Here is a 15723-nt window from a genome sequence, read left to right on the forward strand (position 1 = left end):
CAAGTACACAGGCCCTCAACATATCTTCCAATATCTGGATGGTGCGTTCTGCCTGGCCATCTATTTGTGGGTGGAAGGCCGTACTCAAGTTCACCTTCGAACCTAATCCCTTCTAAAAGGATTTCCAAAATTGGGAAGTGAATTGAGCTCCTCTGTCTAAAATGATAGACAAAGGGACCCCATGCAATCTGACGATCTCCTGTATATACAACTTTGCATAATCTTCTGCGGTGTCAGTAGTCTTAACCGCCAAGAAGTGAGTTGATTTCGTCATTCTATCCACAATCACCCAAATGGAATCATGTTGCTTTCGGGACTTCGGCAAGCCTGTAATAAAGTCCATGTTGATCATCTCCCACTTCCATTCTGGAATTCCTATGTTTTGGGCTAAACCACATGGCCTTTGATGCTCAACCTTTACCTGTTGGCAATTTGAGCACTTGGAAACAAATTCCGCAATATCCCTCTTCATCCCACTCCACCAATAGATTTCCCTCAAGTCATGATACATTTTCGTGGAGCCTGGATGAATAGAGTATCTGGAACTATGCGCTTCGGCCATAATCCTCTCTCGAACATCATTGACATCAGTTACACACAATCTACTTCGGTACCTCAACACACCATCTCCCCCTTTGGTGAAAACCATCACCCCTTGTTTGTGAACAACTTCCTTCAACCGGAGGAGGATGGGATCCTGATCTTGTTTCTCCTTTACCTCTTATACAAGTGAGGACATAGCCCCATCTCGAACGTTTACTCCACCTTCATTGTTCTCTTCGAGTCAAACTCCCAATCGGGCTAATCGATGTACCTCCTTCGCCAGTTCCCTCCTTCCCTTTTCCACATGGGCAGGGCTACCCATGGACAGCCTGCTAAGAGCATCAACAACAATATTAGCTTTACCTGAATGGTAGAGGATGCTCATGTCGTAGTCCTTGAGTAGCTCAAGCCATCTCATTTGCCTCAGGTTGAGTTCCTTCTGGCTGAAGACGTATTGCAAGCTCTTGTGATCGGTGAACACATAAATATGCACTCCATATAAGTAGTGGTGCCAAATTTTAAGCGCAAACACCACAGCTGCCAACTCAAGGTCATGAGTTGGGTAATTTCGCTCATGAACCTTAAGCTGCCTCAAAGCATCGGCTATCACTTCCCCCTTTGCATCAACACATAACCCAAACCAATTTTGGATGTATCACAATAGATCACAAAACCCTCTGTACCATCGGGCAAGGTTAGAAAAAGAGCAGTAGTTAGCATGGTCTTCAATTTCTGAAAACTCTCCTCACAAGCATCAGACCATTGGAACTTAGCCTTCTTTTGAGTCAGCTTAGTCAATGGTGATGATATGGATGAGAATCCCTCTACAAACCTTCGATAATAACCAGCCAAACCCAAGAAGCTCCTTATCTCTATCGGGGATGTGGGTGTCACGCCCTGAGAGGGTACTCTAGACGTAACCGGCACCCGAAGGCCATTTCTGACCTCCGAGCGAACCACCTGGTCCAGTCACTCATTCATTCATTCACATTCTCTTAGCGGAACTCAATTAATGAAATACTTTTCATACTATAAGGGCCGAAGGCTAAACATTTACAACCCAACAAGAATAGTAAATTAAGACTCCTCAAAATAACAGTTTAATCCTCCCCACACTCCAGTCTACGAAGCCTTTATTCAATTCTAAAAGGTGCCAATGACAAGCCCATGGCTACCAACAATCTAAATAAAAGAAGAGACAACAAAACTGTACAAGAAGGCCTAATATCCTCCGGTAACTAGGAGGACTCACCGACTGGCTGAAGTGTATGTGGATCTTTAACAGAGCGCCGGTTGATGATCTCTAGTACCTGTCTCTGCATCATGAAACGATGCAGGCCAAATGGCGTCAGTACATGGAATGTACGAGTATGTAAAATGGCCGAATGAAACCACATTAAGAAAACATCAATATCAACTCAGGACCTCAACTCATACATGTATACATCACCACTCACTCAATGTCCTAAGTCCAACAAGAATAGTTTAGACAGGACTAACTCATAAGCCATTTAACTCAACTGACTCGGAGCACTAACAAGGCCTAAATGAGAGTTTCTCTTAACCGACAACCATCACCTATGAGCTGGTGATAGCACAACAATCCGACGTTGTTGCCACGTCCGTCCATACCTTGCCAGGGTATGAACGCCTCTCTAATCATAAGTACCATCGATTAGTCAAGTCCTATCATTTCAGGACAATACAAGTGGGAAACATCCGACTTTAACGGTTCAATCCCACGGGAAGCATCTGACTTTAACGGTTCCAATCCCTCGGGAAGCATCCAAATTTAACGGTTCCATCCCTACCTACGTTGGCGGCGTAGTTTCTGGGGTTCGAGTATGGACTGTACTCTCACCTGCTTCGGTGCTCGATACTCCTCCCATGACTCTATGCTCATAAAACTCCTCGAATCATCTCAAACAAGCCCTCACGGCTAGTTTCATGTGGTACAATACCACCTCATCAACTCGGTTCTCATTTGCAATTCAATTGAGGCACAATGACAAGTCTCATTTAGGACCTTGTCTACTTGCCAATTCCTTCCTCATATCAACTCAATCAAGCCTTCTCTATATGAACATTTATGACATTTCCTCAAGATTTAACACAACTCTATGACTTCAACTCAACCATTCAAATAGAATAGCGCATTTAAGGAAATTGACTTAAACAACATATTCACATGGCTAAAGAGGTCAACAAAACATAACAACAATTCATCTCCATCAATTTATACTAATCATGAAGGAATTTAAGGACTTCTTGGCTCAACAACATCAACACATATAGCATTATATAAATAGGAGACAAAGTTCATATAGACATACACCATACCAAGAACTCTATTTTTCATGAATATCTAACCTCAAGCAAGAATAGGGCACATGGGTGAACTTAGCCCATGTTTTGGATAGCCTTACATACCTTGTTTGAAGACTTTGAAGAAACCTTGATGTTGGGTCTTTAATGGGGGACTCAAATCTTGAAGCTCTTGGACTCTTTTTGTTGGAAATGGAGAAGATGAAGAAGAGAGAGAGAAGCTCCTAGGGCTTTTTAGAGAGAGAGTGGGGGCTGCCAAATGGGTTCCCAAAAGACCAAGGGTTACATATATATAATTTGGGTAAGTTCCCAAATTGCCCCTTCTCAAAAGTTCTGAAAATAGGCTAAAACGCCCTTGGCGCGATAGTGGCGCGTCGCGCCCTTACAGCGCCAAGGCCAATCACGCCTAAAACCTGCACAACTTTTAGTGGCGCGTCGCACCAGGGACCAAACTACTGAGGCATGTTTCTGGTGCGATAGTGGCGCGTCGCGCCCTTACAGCGCCAAGCCCATTATTCTGAATTCTGGGAATTTGGCCTGAAAACCCTGCACAACTTTTAGTGGCGCGTCGTGCCAGGGACCAAACTACTGAGGCATGTTTCTGGCGCGATAGTGGCGCGTCGCGCCCTTACAGCGCCAAGGCCATTTCCCCAGCAGTTGCAACTCAGGCCAACAAATGAAATTCCTATCGTGCTAGTTCATCTTAGGATCGTCATATCTTTTGACTCCAAACTCCAAAATTTATGTTCTTGGTGGCGTTGGAAAGAAGACTTGACGACCTTTAATTTGATAGGTCGTGGTCCACCCAGATTGACGTCTTTCAAAATATAGGGTCGTTAAAAGTCGACCCGTACATGAACTCATCCTAAACTTAGCCACGACGGATCTTTTGGACTTAGCTCGGTTCTAGGAGTCCTCAATGACCCCATATCACCTCCAACGCTCTTAAATTACTCAGGGACTCATCTTAACTCAAACACATACTTCGAAATAAATACGATGGGCCCCATACGTGCACAAGGAAGGCCCGAATCTTAGGGAAAATTTTGAGGAGTGTTACATTATCTCCCCCTTGGGATCATTCGTCCTCGAATGACGAGCAACCAAGAATGGACTCGGGGTACAAATCACAATCAAAACTCAGTCATTCAATCAATCAAATTCTCAAAAGGTACATATGAATTCGAGTCAAGGAAATGGTCATTACCTTCAATATTCTCCTCAGTAGGCACGAATAGATTTGGATATTTAGACTTCATGGCTTCCTTTGCTTCCCATGTGGCTTCCTCAACAAGTTGATTCCTCCACAGAACTTTGACCGAGGCGATTTCTTTGTTCCTCAGTTTGCGAATCTGGCGATCAAGAATTTGGACTGGGACCTCTTCATAAGACAAGCTATCCTTAATTCCAACGCTGTCAATGGGGACTACCAATGAGGGATCGCCTAAGCACTTTTTCAACATTGAAATGTGGAACACTGGATGGATAGAAGCTAGCTCTGAGGGTCAGTCCAACTCATAAGCAACACTCCCGATCCGCCTCAAAATTTGGTACGGACCAATATATCGAGGACTAAGTTTCCCCTTCCTTCCAAACCTCATGACACCCTTCATGGGTGATACTTTCAAATACACCCAATCATCCACCTCAAACTTTAAGTCCCTCCTCCTCACATCGGTGTAAGATTTTTAGCGGCTTTGGGCTGTTTTTAGCCTCTGTCGAATAACTCATACCTTCTTCATGGCTTGATGAACAAGGTCCGGCCCAATCAACTCGGCTTCACCAACTTCAAACCACCCAATGGGCGATCTACACCTCCTCCCATACAAGGCTTCATAAGGAGCCATTTGAATGCTCGCATGATAGCTATTGTTATATGCAAACTCTATGAGAGGCAAGTGATCATCCCAATCCCCCTTGAAGTCAAGCATACACGCCCTCAACATATCTTCCAATGTCTGAATTGTGCGCTCTGCTTGGCCATCTGTCTGGGGATGGAAGGCTGTACTCAAGTTCACCCTCGAACCTAATCCCTTCTGAAAGGATTTCCAAAATTGGGAAGTGAATTGAGCTCCTTTGTCTGAGATGATAGACAAAGGGACCCCATGCAATCTGATGATCTCCTGTATATACCAATAGGAGTAGCTACACAAAAAGTCTCAAGAAGACGTTCGGGAATTTTATTAAACTTACTAGCCACATATAGAGTCACAAAAGATAGGGTGGCACCCGGATCCATCAAAATATAGCAATCAAGAGAAGAGACTCGAATCATACCCGTCACGACGTTTGAAGATTCCTCTTGATCTTGGCGACTACCCATGGCATATAAACGGTTTGTACCTTCGCTGGTGCCTGAAGTAGTGCCCCTCTGATTACCTCTAGCCGGCAGTGCGGTGGCAAAATGCTGGACTCTATTTCCCTCTATTGGACACTCCCTCTGAAAATGGCCCATTTGGCCACATTTATAACAACCAACCCTTCCCGCTCTGCATTCTCCCAAGTGGAGCCTACCACACTTACTGCATGGTGGCCTCCCCCTCGCACCTTGACTTACACTGGCCTGGGATTGAGAACCCTGGAGTCTGAAATTCTGGCGACCTTGTCCCTGCCGATCATACCTGTTCTGCGGCATCGGTGCACTGGCGGTAGATGAGGCATAGTTGGAAGGCCTCTTCTGGAAGAAGGACCTATTGCCCTTGCTTTGCCTCTGCTCATTCTCATACCCAGCTGATCTTGCCTTTTTGCTCAGATGCTCCTCTCTGTCTTTCCTCTTCTCATCCTCTACCTGTTGAGCATACACCATCAACCTGGAAATATCCTTGTCCGAGATCAACAATGCTACTTTGCACTCCTTCTTCACATGCCTCCCTAACCTGGAGACGAACTTCCTCATCTTTGACCTCACGTCTGGGATCATTTCTGGAGCATACCTGGATAACTGGATGAACTTCAGGCTGTACTCCTTAACAGTCATGCCTTCTTGTTTCAGATTTACAAATTCCTCCACCTTCGCTTCCCTCAATTCTCGGGGAAAGAAGTGGTCAAGAAAAGCTCCCTCAAATTCATCCCACCTAGCAGGTTCAGCATCTTCACCTCTACCTTGTTCCCATTGGTTATACCAAATGTTTGCCACATCTTTGAGTTGATAGGACACCAACTCAACTCCCTCCATTTCCGTAGCATGCATAGCTTTCAGGATCTTCCACATCTCATCAATAAAGTTTTGGGGATCTTCATCAACTTTAGAACCCGTGAATTCCGGTGGATTCATCCTCAGAAAGTCTCTAATTCTAGTGGCAGCAGATGGCTCCTGGGAACTAGAGCTGAGAGCCGGCGAACTCTGGTTACCATTCCGGGCAGCCATTAATTGAGTGAGCATGGCAATCGCCCCTTGGAATTCTGCCTCTAACATGGGTGCAGGAGGAGTAGCAGGCACTTGGGGTGCCTCCACATACCTCGCGGGTCGGCCTCTAGCCCGTGCTGGGCGTACCTCCGATTGGGGTATCTCAGCATTGTCAATGTTTCTTTGGCTAGCCGTACGTTTAGGAGGCATTATCTATAACGTAGAAACGCACGAATTAGAAAGGAGTTTTATAGAGTTTAACTCTATCGCACGAAGTCAGAGTATGAAAGAGGTGCAATAATTCCTAATGTCCTATAGCCTCCTACTTATAAGTGTGGTGCACAACATACCCATAAGCAAGACTCTACTAGACACGGCTTCATAGACTCCCTAGGACACTTGAACTCTGTGCTCTGATCCCATGTTTGTCACGCCCCGGGAGGGTACCCTAGACGTAACTTTTAGCCGAAGGCCATTTCTGACCTCCGAGCGAACCACCTGGTCCAGTCACTCATTCATACAATCGTATTCTCTTAGCGGAAAACTCAAATAATGAAATACTGATCATATATATATGGGGGCCGAAGGCCAAATATTTACAACCCAACAAGACAATAAAATAAGACTCCTCACCTCTAACGCTGCTCAAATTCTCAAAGACTCATTTCGACTCATGCATACGCTCCTTAATACTCGAGTTCGACCCTACCCATATACAAGAAGGGTTTGAATTTTAGGGAAATTTTTTTGAGGGGTGTTACAACTAATTCAGAAAATCATGTCTGAATCTCATAGTTCAAGATACTCTATTTACTCTGGGTGACTAAGATGTACCAATACTTGAAACGGTTATATTGGTGGCTGAGTATGAAGAAAAACATAGCTTAATATGTAGCCAAGTGCCAGAACTGCCAACAAATGAAGTATGAGCACCAAAGACCTGTAGGTTTCCTTAAAAAAATATCCATTCTTGAATGGAAATGGGAGAGAATAGCCATGGACTTCGTGGTGGGACTTCCTGAGACTTTGGAGAAATATGACTCTATTTGGGTGGTAGCTGAGAGGTTAAAAAAGTCAGCGTACTTTATCCCGGTTAGAGTTGACTATAATGCACAACAGTTGGCCATGATTTATGTGAAAGAGATAGTAAGGCTGCACGGGTGCCCCTTTCTATCATTTCAGACCGTGGTACGCAGTTTACTTCTAAATTTTGGGAAAAGTTGCACAAATAGTTGGATCAACTCATTTTCAGCACGACTATCCATCCACAGACAGATGAGCAATCATAAAGGACTATACAAGTGTTGGAAGACATATTGAGGGCATGTGTGATCCACTTTGGGGGGCATTGGGATAAGTTTTTACCTTTATGTGAGTTCTCCTACAACAACAACTACCACTCCAGCATCGAGATGGCACCATTTAAAGCCCTTTATGGGAGGGGATGCATGTCTCCTATAGGGTGGTTTAAAGCTAGAGAAGTAGAGCCATTGGGGGTAGACTTGATGAGGTACACTCAGGATAAGGTAAGAAGCATTCAAGCTAAGCCTCTAGCGACTCAAAATTGTGAAAAAGAGTACGTTGACCGTAAGGTAAGGGATATGACATTCGAGGCTGGTGAGCAAGTACTTCTAAAAGTGTTAGCCATTAAAGAGGTGATGACGTTTGGCAAGAAGGGCAAATATAGTCCTCACTATATTAGCCCTTTTAAGATTCTTGAATGTGTAGGGCCAATGGCATTAGGGGTGGGCGTTCGGTATTCGGTTCGGTATTTTCAAAATTTAGATTCGATAATTCGGTAATCGGTAATTCAAAGTATATACCAAATACCGAACTTTCAAACTTCGGTTCGGTAATTCGGTAATCGGTAAATAAAAATTCGGTTCGGTACGGTATTCGGTAATACCCAAATTTTTGCATCTTATAAGATCAACACTTGCATCACATTATGGATGGCACCACCATCAGGGTTCAAGGATTTCAATAACATTGGAGATTTTTTCTGGTTGTTTGTTTATTGGTGCTGTAGGTACAAGTTCACAACACATTGGCACAATCTGAGAAAGACAACTATGCTTGGTTGGTTGTTTGCATTTGTTTGATCTTTCTTGTGTAGGTGTGACAAGGGTACAAATACAACTATGGAAATTGGAAGGTGCATTCACATCACCCTGGAAGGAGCTGCTCATCAAGAATATCACATCAAACATCACACAACAACAACTACAATCTGCAAACTGAAGTTGAACATGGAGGAGCAACAGCAACGGTGCGCTTCCAATGACATTGGTCGTTCGACTTGTTTCATCTTCCATCTAAACATTGAAGAGAATACAAATGTTATAAGACATAAATTAACAATCATTTTCATTTGAAAGAAAGGAAGCAAGAAACAAAGCAACAAAGAAGGAGACTTTGAGCTGATACAGTGAGTTACTAAGAGCTGGTCTTTGTGGTTAACCTAGCTGAAAAGTAACCTGATCCAAAAAACTAGCTGAAAAGTATAGAACATGAAAGAATAAATGGTTTATTACCAATTCTTTTCCAGTTTCTTCCTTTGAACCTTTTCACCACTTCAGTCAACAGATTGTCCTGTGAAAGGAATTAAGAAGTCAGAAATTTTTAGATCCAAAGAAATGAGCCTATGGAAATAGTAAAAATGAGCAAATGAAACTGGAATTTTGACTAACAAAATCTATCTTTATCCTTTCCTTTGCTCAATTATACATCCTAAGAACTGTAGTTCCACCCCTGCTGAGTGCCATTTTTGTGTTATTGTGTTTCTTCCTGTGAAATGCATTTGGCATTTTTCTCCAAATTGATTACTTTGTGTTTTCAGCATCCACAAAGCTACTTAAGTTTGAAGGAAATGTAATTTCAAATTGTTGCCTCTGTTGACAGTGTACAAGAAAAGAAATATTTGGTAGAAAACATCGTGCATTTTCTGTAAATGGATTTTTTTAGATTTCATTTACTCCACAACTATCAATTGAAGATAGAATGTAGGCAACAACCACTTTCAACAATAAGTTAATGTAATGTACATTTTGTCATGGTTGAAAACGTCGGAAACATTTGGATAAATATTCCAACAAGATTAATATTTGTCAAACTCAGTTCTTGTGCTCTATTTTGTCTACATCAAGATGCATACTTATCACGAGGTTATAAAAATGAGAGTCTTCACTTGCACTTATCACATACTTTTCGTCCGAACTAAATGAAGCTGCAATTTGGCTGCTTGTATTTCGGAAACCTGATGCAGTGATGCTACCACAAAAATAGAACATGTGGTTTAGAGAACACATGTATGATGTTGTTTTGAACTCTCCAAAAGAGTATATAATAGAGAAAATACCTCTAAACTTATAGATCATATCTGATCCGTCAAAAATTCTGATACGAGAATCAGCTGAAGTTATAAGCACTTCTGATGGATTCCATGGGGCAAACTGGAAATAAATGTGTTCAGCTTTCAATAGATCTTGAAGAAAAGAAAACTGTCCATAGAAACAGTAGATCTAGAAGAGGGAAATACCTGTAGTAGTGAAGTTGAAGGGCTGAAGCCTGAAGGCGGCGTGAATGGCAGAAGGAGAACTTCAATAGTAGTGAAGTATTGAGATGAATACAGTGTGTAATGTGTTAGTCTGTTAGGGTTAGGGTATGTTGAAGACAATTGGGCTGGATTAAATTATAGGAATGGGCCTATAGCCCTTTATGTTTAAAAATTAAAAGGAATTTTTAGGAGCCCAACAGAAATAATTCGGTATTCGGTAAATCCCGAATACCGAACGGGATAATTAATAAATACCGAAACCGAAACCGAAATACCGAAATTTAATATTCCGGTACCGAATACCGGACCCAAGTACCGAATACCGAATACCGAAATACCGAAATAGCCGGTTCGGTTCGGTAATTCGGTTTTCGGTATTTTATGCCCACCCCTAAATGGCATACAGATTGGCATTACTACCTAGTTTGTCCTGGGTACACCTAGTGTTCCATGTATCAATGCTGAAGAAGTACTATGCGGATGGGGACTACATCATTAAATGAGACTCGGTGTTATTAGATAAGGAACTTCAGTACGAGGAAGAGCCAGTTGTAATCCTTGGTCGTGATATCCGAAATTGAGGATTAAAGAGATCAATATGTTTAAGGTGCAATGGAAACATTTCTCGGTGGAGAAAGCTACTTGGGAGAATAAAAAGGACATGCTAGATAAGTATCCTCAACTATTCAACGAAACAGGTACTACTCTATCTCTACTTTAACCCTGCTTTTCCTAGATAGTCACTCAAGGAGGAGTGATGGGTAAATTAGTCCCTATTGTACTGACCTGTCCCCACCGTTAGGAATAGGCCAATGGGAAAGGATTTTGAGCCAAAATACTTCGGGTAGTAACTTTGGAAATATTTATCCTAGACCAGACTATGATGAATTCTGAGTCAGGTGAGTTCTAGGGTAATCACATGAATGGTGGAAGATTAAATCTTTGATTTATTTGAGTAATCTGATAACCAAGGCGATACAAAGCATCTACAGCTTCGTGGAATCACATTCGGGCGAGTAAAACTCTCAGAATGAAATTTGGCGTGAATGATATATTTTAATACGTCTTCAAAAGGGGGGTGTTGTGAAATGGGGGCTTGTAGCTCAAAATCTAAGCTCTCTATTTCCTTGAAACTCACTAGATCAGGACCGCTAGTGCGGAATGGTCGCGCTAGAGCGAGACAGTCGCGAGACTTAAGTCGGGAAAAACCCCCAGAACGATCTATTTCAGGAGGTGACCTAGGATGATTTTCATTGATTTCATGAGGTGACCTAGGGTGATTTTCATTGATTTCCCATGGATTTTCACACTTAAGGTAAGGATTTTTACTCCCAAAATTCATTCTTTGATTCCTAGAACCTAAAAGCTATGGTTGGTAATCATTGGGGGAGAGTTTGAACTGAAACTAATGGTTGAAAATAGCCCTAGGTGGGGTTAGGATCATAGGTTTGGCTTAGGATGAGAATTGTGTTATTTTTCGTGATAGTTAGGCCATTGTGCTGATCCTTTATATATATTTACTGTTTCTAGACCAAGAATGAGAGGAACGAACCCAGAAAGGGAAAGCTCCTTCCCTGTAAGGTGGTTGAAGCTTGAATTTAAGGTAGGTGATAGTCTTATTTTCTGTATGTGTTTCATATACTTGTTAAATTGCTTTATGACATGCTCGATTATTTGTGAAATGAACACTTGCTGGCCTGTTTTGTGATGAATGTGTTCTTGGTGAATATAACATTGTAAATAGTAAATATATTTGTGATTGTGGTATGTTTGGATCGGGTGTCACTTTTTGACACATAAAGTGGGTTGGGTGTCATGTTCCGACACATATTTGAATCGGGTGTCACATTCCGACACAAAGTTGATTGGTTACAGGTCCCTGAGAGGATCCTTGTGTAAAGTTATAGCATGTTGAAGATATTGAATTGTGATCTTGCTGAATACGGTTGAAGATGAGATTGGTTGACTTATTCTGTATATATGTATGCTTGTTGTGTTGAATTTACTTGTTTATGATCCGCTTACTGGCTAACAGCATGAACCTACCAGTACATTGTTGTTTTTGTGTGCTGATATTACACTTGCTCTGCCTTTGTTGAGTATAGGGTATATTCAACTGGCTGCAGAGAGACCTCATTTAGAAGAGTGAGGCTTGTTCAAGTTCAAGGGTGAGCTGTTCATTTCAACCTCTGTGGACTCTTCTTTGTTCTAGTCCTTTTTCCAGGACTAAGATTTCAAACACTGTTTTAGTACTAAGACTTCATTTTGAGCGTGTTCCCCTTTCTTATGCTGATATTTGGTTAGAGTTTTGGTACGGACGTCTTTCAGTTCCTAGGATGTTTCCGCATTTTTAGTTTGTTGTTTAGATAGTTTTCTGAGTTTATGGGACTCAGTATTATTTCTTGATTTATTCCTGCTTCCGCAAAATCTTTAAATGTTATATCTCACAAGTGTGATGGCTTGGACTGTAAGGATGGTTCTCCCACCAGAGGATTAGCGCGGGATCCAATCACAGCGGGTTAGAATCGTGACATATATCATTGATAGTAGAAGAATAATGTCCATGCACGCACAAGCGCAATATATATCTCTATATATATGTGAGAAAACTAATATTGTTTTTTAATGTCAACTTAAAAGTAATAGTTACTTATGCTCTAGATAAATAAAGCATATTATGTAAATTATTTATTTATATACACACCTTATTTATTTTACTGTATTAGAAGAGTGGACAATTAATTATGAAATGATCTCTAAAAATATCACCAAAATATTTTTAAACAAAATAACACCAAACTTACACATGCTGATACCAAAAGGTAACTCACTCTTCTATAACTAAATGTTCAACTCAAGATAGGTACAATACTGAATTAACAAATAAATAATAAAAATGTACTCAGAGTTTCACCCCCTCAACTCTATGTTCTAATAACATCATGCAAAGCAAGCATAACTTTTCTTGATCATAAACTTATAGTTAAATAAGGACTACAAAGATAAAAGTAGTTTCTTTGTCTCAATTCATATGACTTATTTTTTTTAATTAATTTTAAAAAAATAATTAAAATATTTATTTTATTTTTAATGAAATAATTTATATCACGAAAATATTTATCACTTATTTTAAATCACAGATTTCAAAAATTAGAGGGAATAATAACTAAAAGGTATATTAAAAATTTAAAAAAATTTCCTAAATACACAACTTATTTTACCATATTCTCTAAAACTTCCTACCATTTGAAAAATTACAAAAATACCTATTCTCTCTTATTCTCAGATACTTCACTTTACGCGATGTATCGGGACGTCAGATGCATCACTTTACGCGATATATTGGTCGGATACACCACTTTACGCGATGTATCGATTGGATACAGCACTTAACGCAATGTATAAGTGATGTATCGGGACGTCAGATACATCATTTTACGTGATGTATCCCGATTCCACTAAATTTAAGAGATTTTTGTAATTTCAAAAAGAGTAGGAATATTATGTAATTAGCTCTTAACACTATGAGATTTGTGTAATCCTTACAATATGACTATATTCAGTGGCGATGAATTTAAATAGTAGGTTCAATCAAATTCAATATTTATGACGCAAAATATAAATATTTGTACAAAAAATATTAAAACTTATAAAATATCAATATGAAATTTTAATTACAAAAGTATAATAGATTTATAATAAACGAAATATAAATATTAATCTCACCAAATTTAAATTTTGAATTCTTTGTCGAATGTAGTTGAGGAACGCACACTAAAGAGTGTATAAAAATAATGTTGAATATAGTGGTATATAAGTAAGCAAAGTTTGCATTAATTATGCTGAAATTATACTTCTTATGTAGTATTTGATTTGGTGTATTAAAAATAGCATACATTACATAATTTCTAACAAAAATATGTTTTACAAAAATACTTTTCACAAATATGGTGAAAAGAATGTGAAAAAAGTTTTAAGGGTCAATTATATTTTTAATCATGCTAGGATACATTAAAATCCTTTCCATTACTAATACCATGATTTTCTATATATCAGTTATACGTAACATAATACCAAATAAAATATATAACCAATACTTACCAAGAATTTAACTTTTGTGCACGGTCAAATAAATAACTTTTTTACACCATCATGTAAAACTGACTTGCTACTACATGTAACCAACTCTTTCTAATTATTTTCTTTTTCCAAAATTCAAACACTTATTTCCTTTTATTTTTCTCTTGAACACTTGTATTCATATCTCCTCAAATCTGATAAGCCATTTTATCTCTCCGGCTTTTCCAGATTCACGTGTCCACTGTTTCTTCTCTATTTATAGAGTGTTCATTGCATAGGTATTTATTAGTGTAACATCTCAAAATATTTTAGCTTAGATTTGAGTCATTCTTTATATGCGTATAGGTCCAAATATGATGAATTCTAATTCTATATGTGTTAGGATCAATTCCTAAGTATTTTAAGTGTATTATATGTGTTTTAGGGTCCTAAGAAATCTCTAACACTAAGCCAAGTTCAAAACATTTCTATCACCTAAGTTTTCACACAAATACATCACCTATCAAATTAAAGGTCTATGAGTCTTCTTTCCAATAATGTCAAGTTTGCATCAATCTAAAGTAAAAGGTTATGACTGATTTACTAGAGACGCTTTAACTTGGCAAACGTTTCGTGATGGCTTCGCGACATGGAGTGAAAACAGACCTCACTGCCCACATGAATAAATTCGTCTTCCAACTCTGATTATTTATTTTTCTGAGGATACTTTTGCCTTAAAATCCTTTGGGAAGTCATCTAAATTCCCCTAAACGTGTAAAAAATCAGTTTTATAATTGAAATCCTCTCATTCACTCTTAAATTCCTATGCCCAAGAACTTCAAGAAACATAAATACTAGGATTTATCTTCCAAGGCTTTCACAAGTTCTTCCAATCTAATAACCCCACAAAGAGTTTGCTTCCTCAAGATGAAGCACCAGGTTACCTAGATCAAAGATTTCCTCCATGAAAGCTAGTGTTCTTTCTCAGGCTCAAGCAAAACATGTCTCCACCAAAAATTTCAGTCTAATAGTATCATAATCAGGTATGTAAGGCTTCAATGAGTGTATCCCTTCACTCTCATGCCTAAAGTATTTTTGATTCTCAAGAATTCTACAAGATTGTTAGAAGCAAAGCTAGGGTTTTTTATGAAATTATGATTTTTCTTCATAAATCACTATTTTTATTGTTTCACTTTGATTTGAAAACCCTATTGCACTGAATTAGCAAGATTTCCTATGGTCTCTTATGTATTTATGACTTTTAAACATGAAATCAAACATGATATGATTTCCAACCTAAATATAGGTTATGTTATGGCATGACTTTTCAGCTTAGTCTCACTTATGATTCAAGATATGATTTTTGAGCTTAGTCTCAGTTATGATTCAAGATATAATTTTTAAGCTTAACCTCACATGTGATATGAATGATAAGAGGTTTATATACCTAAGAGCATTATATGAATACGTGTTCTTTTGGAGGACTATTTAGTACTGAGAGAACGTGAATTTAGAAAATCAAGTCCCATAACTACGTGCCAATGTAGAATTATGTTTCACCATTATTACAGTTGACCTTTAGCCCTTTTCGACTAATGTTAGTGCCTCCACATAAGATAAGATAAGTTTTTATATACGGGAAAGTATAGAACAACCCATCCAACTGAAATTATAAGTTGGGCGTCATGAGCTCAAATACCATATGTCAGTTATAAGAACTCTTAAATTTTTTGTACTTTTTACGGTATGATCTTCACTTATTATGGTTATTTTAAGCATATTATTTTATGTATATATTTATTCAAGATTTATGAAATAGACTTACCTCTATATATTCTTTTGAAAGAAGATTGTGAAATTCCATCAAAATTATACTCAAATTCTAACCCTTGAC

The 15723-nt window shown here is 39.2% G+C and overlaps 2 long non-coding RNA genes across 2 annotated transcripts; both read right to left on the bottom strand.

The window, feature by feature from the left end:
* Positions 1-8092: 8092 nt before the first annotated feature.
* On the bottom strand, positions 8093-8809 carry LOC129870758 (uncharacterized). The gene is made up of 2 exons (XR_008762124.1): positions 8749-8809; positions 8093-8529 (listed from the first exon to the last, which is right to left on the bottom strand). It is a non-coding gene; the product is annotated as an uncharacterized LOC129870758 (long non-coding RNA).
* A 371-nt stretch (positions 8810-9180) lies between these two features.
* LOC129870757 (uncharacterized) lies at positions 9181-10152 on the bottom strand. The gene is made up of 3 exons (XR_008762123.1): positions 9753-10152; positions 9573-9666; positions 9181-9470 (listed from the first exon to the last, which is right to left on the bottom strand). It is a non-coding gene; the product is annotated as an uncharacterized LOC129870757 (long non-coding RNA).
* Positions 10153-15723: the final 5571 nt, after the last annotated feature.

This window comes from Solanum dulcamara, chromosome 10 (genome assembly GCF_947179165.1).
Source record: "Solanum dulcamara chromosome 10, daSolDulc1.2, whole genome shotgun sequence".
In the NCBI taxonomy this organism is placed as follows: Eukaryota; Viridiplantae; Streptophyta; class Magnoliopsida; order Solanales; family Solanaceae; genus Solanum; species Solanum dulcamara.